The sequence below is a fragment of the Rousettus aegyptiacus genome, unplaced genomic scaffold (genome assembly GCF_014176215.1).
Source record: "Rousettus aegyptiacus isolate mRouAeg1 unplaced genomic scaffold, mRouAeg1.p scaffold_m13_p_8, whole genome shotgun sequence".
NCBI classification, from domain to species: Eukaryota; Metazoa; Chordata; class Mammalia; order Chiroptera; family Pteropodidae; genus Rousettus; species Rousettus aegyptiacus.
In genome coordinates, this window is record NW_023416311.1 from 28,828,761 (window position 1) to 28,834,760 (window position 6,000).

Below are 6,000 nucleotides of genomic sequence, written 5' to 3' on the forward strand. Positions count from 1 at the left end.
TCATACTCTCCCTTTGTGCACGAGCATGCTGGGGCATAATCTTTCCCATCTTAATACACTATCGAGTTGCTGCATTAGATTGGGTATCTCCTGAATTCTCCTTCCAGTAAAACTTAATTCTGCTGCATGAATCTCTTTCCTTTGCTGGGCGCTTTCTCCCTCTGTAAATGAAGGCATCTGCTTAGCTAAGAGCTGTACAGTATTCTGACTGAGTTGGGGAAGGGTAGCTGCAAGGAGAGCTAGGCTTAGAAGGGTGAGAAGGATTTAGGTGGTTGGGGAGGATAAGGTGGATGGTGGAATACAATGAGCAAAGGCTGAGCGTGATCAAGGGTACCTGACAATATAGAGAATGGAATGATCCCCAGTGGTAGAAAAGACAGTTAAGTGCATAGCTTTCCTTTGCACCCCATCCCCATCCTTTAAGTTTCCTTGGGTCTGGGAGATCAGATGAACCAAAGATTTGTTTTACCAACATCAAGTCCTACTGCAAACCCAGCATTAATGACTCACTTGCTCAATAAGCACAGGACTATTGTAAAGATTAAAGAATTAAGACTTAGGGGCTTAGAACAGAGATTGACAAAATATGAGCCAATGAGAGTTTGCTATCATCATCATCATCATCATCATCATTGTTACAGGCATGGCATTGGTCAAACAAGAGGGTCAGATTAAACAGTGTAAGGGTCTTTATCTGGTCATAGCATCATCTGATTTTGTCGATCCTATTTGCTGACTGACTTTGTGTCTGTATCCAGGACTTAAACAAGAATTATTTGTTGAAATGTAATTGGAATGCAACTATATTTGTCTTCCACTTTCCTATAAAATTTATTCAGTGGAAGAATTTTCTCTCATTTCTGGATGAAATTCCGAGCAATCCCATGACTTATCTGGGCCATTCTCAAGTAATGAGTTCTACATCCATTTTATGTCAGTATATAGAAATGTTTAGTTTGTGTGATAATCAACACTTAGATCTTCATCCAGGGGTAGGAACTTTCCCCTCTCCAGCAAGGGTGAGATGCTGCCTGCTTACCCAGAAGCAGCAGCTGTGGAAGGTGAAGTGGGAAGGGGTGGGGATGACCTTTTTCCTCCTCCTCCTCCCATGCTAGCTGTTGATACTGATCTTTTTGGGGTTGAAGTGTGGGACAGAGGAGAGGGAAAGCAGCCCAAACAATCTTTACTACACTGCCATTAAGATACAATGTGTTCTCTGGGCCTCCAGATCTTCAAAACCTTTTCCTCCTGGGTATAGTCATGGATCCTTCAGTTTTCCCTTTAAGTTCCCTTTGGTTGCTTCTGTACTTTTCTCTGCCTTATCATCTGTCCCTGGTTTTCCGCCCATGCGCTCAACAAAGGTTGCTCTGTAGGAGTCCCTTTACTCTTCTAGTTTGGGAGTTAAGGAGAGGGATGGAAAAAAACAGCTCCAGCTCTGAGCATCCTTGGTCCAGATACCCTTGGAGTGAAGGCTGTCCTCGATGCAGCCACTTGTCCTTCCTTCTATCTTAAGTAGAATGTCCAGTCAGCCACAATCTGGCCACTGGATTCCTCTGGTGATCACATCCACCAAATGCTGGGACATGCCAAGCTCTTTGTGTCTTAAAATCTTTTGTCACTAATCTTGTCAAGTAAAGCTTGCCTTCTGGGAGTAGGGCTTCTAGCACGTTAAAAGTCCTCCCCAACCCCCGCTCCTTCATCTCCAAACTCTGATCATTGTCATGAGTGAGAGGCTCAAGAGTCACTTTTTAACCATTTGCTTGGAAAATGTGGTGTGTGGTTTGGTCTGGCCACTTTTGGAGTGGAAGACCTATTTATTATATCTTCATACCTCAGCCCAAACTTCAGTGTTAGTATCATGTACATTTTTCTCTGTGTTCTTTTCCTGAGGGACAAATGCACCAAGTGGCTGCCAAGAGCTGGGGTTATAGAGATTATACCACTTAGGGTCTTCCTCCAAGAATCTCCCTGCTCCTCTGCTTCCCTGTGAGTGGTGTTTGCCTCTCTCTAGGGACATGGGGTTGAGCTGGGTTGTATGTGAAGAATGAGACCTTTATGTGGGACTTGGGGACAGGGAGGAGGGGACTTTATTCCCATAATGCCCCTGTCTGAAATCCAAGACCGTTGTCATGGAGAGGATGATGGTTGGGAGCAGATCAGCCTGAGGCTGGAGAGAAATAGGAGCAGCCAGAAATTCAGTTAAGAAATATGGTTGGCCCAAGAGGCAGAGATACAATCAAAAGGACAAAATGCTCTGAGTACCTGCAAAGTCAGTAGGGCAAGGTTTTCAGAAAAGGTGTCAGGTCTGACTTTGGAGAGAGGAGGAATCAAAAGGGAACATTATCCTCCAGGTGGAAACATCTGGACTGAGGGGAGGCCACAGCACAAGCCAGAAAGGTACAGGAAGGTCAAGATCAGGCTTCCATCTCTAGAAGGAGAGACTTGGCATCTATGTGTGAGTGTCTGGGATGGGGTGTGGCAATTAGAATGTGTTGTTACTGCTGAGGATCATGGGAAGACTGTACTGGGCAGAGGGAGATAGATGACACCCTTGGACAATGGCGGGTATTGTCCCTCCAGGACCTACTTGAGTGAGATGAGTGCTACTTCCCTGTTCATCATGCCAGCTTGACATCCTTCCTGTCCACTGTGACAGGCCATAGAGAGTTTCCCTTCACCGCCACCCACCTTCTCCCAAGTGTGCAGTCTTCTCCAGGAAGCCAGCCAAGACTAGGAGGAAGCCATAGGGTTCAGGGGTCCCTGCCATGACTCCTACTCTTTTCTGAGCCTCTGCTGTCATGCTCTGATCCTAGCCTCACTGAGGCAAAGGTCCTCTGGTCCCCATTTTCCTCATCATCTGGCTTTCTAGCCCTCCCTCATCAAGCATAGTCTTGGATGGAACTTGGTCTAAGAGTCTGGAGCCTTGTATGGAGAAGAGTGGAGAGTCTAGTTGCTAGGTCCATGTCACATACTTCCCACCAATCTGTGCAGACCCAAGACCACAATGTCCAGACAAGGGGTACAGCCTACTAGACTGAGATACCAGAAGAGAAACTCGAAATGGCCTTTTGCACATCAGTCAACTATTTCCCGGCAGCTGCTGTCATACAGATTCCAACTAAATCCCATATTTGAACTAAATCCCATACTTGAACTAAATCCCCCAAATTCAACTGTCAGCTTGGCCATTGGGCTGATGGGGATCAGGCTCAGCCCCTGATCAATGCTGGAGCCCTTAGTATGAATCAAGACTCTAGACAGAATGAGCTTGGCCTCAGGCCCCAGAGATAGGGGACTGTCCCTTCCAGTCCCAGCCCTTAGGACCTAGGTCCTAAGACCTAGAAATGTGCCACACGGATGTCCTGGTGCTATAATAATGGCCACTTTTTTGGAACAGAAATAGGACAGAGTTAGAAGGCATATATTTCGAGGGAAAGCTTGACACAAAACCTAGGTTTGAGGACCCAAAATGGTCTATGGCCATCTTAGCCCTGTGGGGAAGCAGAAGGGAAAAGGCTCCACTGAGTTTTCACAGGGGAAAGGGCACCCATCTCTGAGTCCCACAGACCTGGCTTTGAATCTCAGCTACCAACGCCAACCTTGACAAGTTGCTTAACCTTTCCGGGCCTCAGTTTCCTCCTGGTAACATGGGGCTACCTACTTCAGAGTTGTGGGATTTTTTTTCTAACTTTTTATTGAAATACAATACAGAAAAGTGCACAAATCACAAGATACAGCTCAAATTTTCACGAACTGAACATACATAGGGTTATTTTGAGAACTGAATGAGATGCACACAACCTCATGGGCCAGCGGCACAGATGTCTGTGTGTTTAGGTTTAAGAAAATTGTCATCCACTGGCTTCCCGCCACTCTACTTTTGAATTTTTCTCCTGTGTGAGTGCTCACTCGCCAACAATGCAGCCTAGAGGAAACATTCAGAAGACTTTTTGGGGGAAAATAGGAGAAAAGCCATCATTGCAGAAGGCCGGGGCAGGGAGGAGCCCTCAGAACTAGCAGAAGATACTGCCCAATAAGTCAGAGGAGGTTAGGGCAAGTTAGGCATTGTTGCAACTGTTTTTGGAAGCTCTAGACCAGGTAGCGAGAATCCTGTTAGGGTCAGACTTGAGCTCTGTACCATCCCATTCATCTGCCACCTATGTGGACCCTAATGTGCTTTGGGACCACTGCTGTCACCTCTCAGAGGTAGGCTCCTCTCTAATCCTTCTGTTGGGCCTTCCTCCTGAGCTCTACCCCTGTGGGTCCTCTCCACCTGCTCATCCCTCTGGCTCTGAAAAGTCAACCTACTTACAGGCAGAACATGGCATCTGTGTATCCAGTGAGCTCTGTTTATATCCTGAACTGCCCGCTTCCACCAGATGTTATTGCCCAGTTGCACACTGGAGATGCCAGAATCACCTTTGCTTCCTTCCTCTCTGCCCACCTTCCAGAACCCCAGTCAGACTCCCTGGCCTCTTCTATTTTCCTTCTAAGTGTTTGTTAGCTTCTTCCCTTACTCCATATCCTCATTCCTCCCATGGCGTCCCTCTGGGACCACTTCTCAGTGATCAGAGGTCCTGCCTCTCATCTTCCATCAAATGTCTTCTCATGCTGTCAAAATGCTCTTCCTTAAAACTGTTTTCATCATTTCATTTTCCCTACTCACTGGATCCTCATTGTTAGAAGGTGTGAACTCCTCAGCACAGCATTTGAGGAAGCCCACAACCAGAGCCTAGCTCAGTTTCTCATCCATCTTTAACTTGCTTTTCTTCTTAATTGGAGTTCTTCCCACCATCCTTGGAACCCCTACCATCGAGTTGTAGCTCAGCTCCAGTATCTAGCACTTAATAGATATAGACCTTGGTGGACTCACATGACTTCTCTAAGCCTTAGTCACTTACACCAAAGTCACCATTATGAGCTTTAAATGAGATGTGTATGTACAGTGCTTAACACAGTGTCTGATAGGATGCTCAATAAATGTTAACTATTGTCTCTATTATGTTGCTCATCTTTTCCCCACAAAATCTTTTCCTAACCACAACCACATCACAAGATGACATCTTGTGAACATCAAGTTATGCAAACCATTGTTTTGCTACACCAACATATGGCTTGTTTATTATCATCTTTCCCATATTATTAAATGCCAATGTTAAGGGTGGGGAGTATGTCTTGTTCATTTTTGCATTTTGTCATGATACCTGGTACATGGTGAGTGCTGAACAAATGAAGCAAATCCAAGGGGAAATCAGCCACATAGTTTGTAGTTCATGACCTGCAGCAAATGCCCAGGTGGGAGTGGGAGTAAATAGGGGTTTTCATTGCAAAGCTGGAAATGGGGCTGCACCCATCATGGTAAGAAAAGATGCTAAATTAGTTTCCTAAAGCTGCCATAATGAAGTACCACTCACGTGGAGATTTAAAACAACAAAAATTTATTGTATCACAATTCTGAAGGTCAAAATCAAGGTGTTGGCAGAGATATGTTCCTGCCGAAATCTGTAGGAGAAAAATCCTTCCTTCCATCAATCCCTGACTTGCAGCTGCATCATCCCAATCTCTGCTTTTGTTCTCCCTCTGTACCTGTGTCCAAATTTTCCTTTTCATATAGGATACCTGTCATATTTGATTAGGGCCCACTCTTATTCAGTCTGACCTAATCTCAACTTGATTACATCTGCAAAGAACTTATTTTGAAATAAGGTCACTTTCACAGGTACTAGGGGTTAGGACTTCAACATATCTTTTGGGGGGACGCAATTCAACCTACAACAGGTGTTTTTTAAAAAATTCACACAAAAGTACTATCTGCTTATGCCTGGGGGCTACAGCTACCAAGAGGTGGTTTTTGTGCAAATTAGACAAGGAATGTTCCATGTTGGGTAGTGGCAAGCATTTACCATGGGATCTTCACTTTGGAAAAGTGCACATGCCAGGTGCACAGAGGTAAGATGGATTACTGCACTGTCCTGAAAGGTCCATTTTATTTTCAAGAGG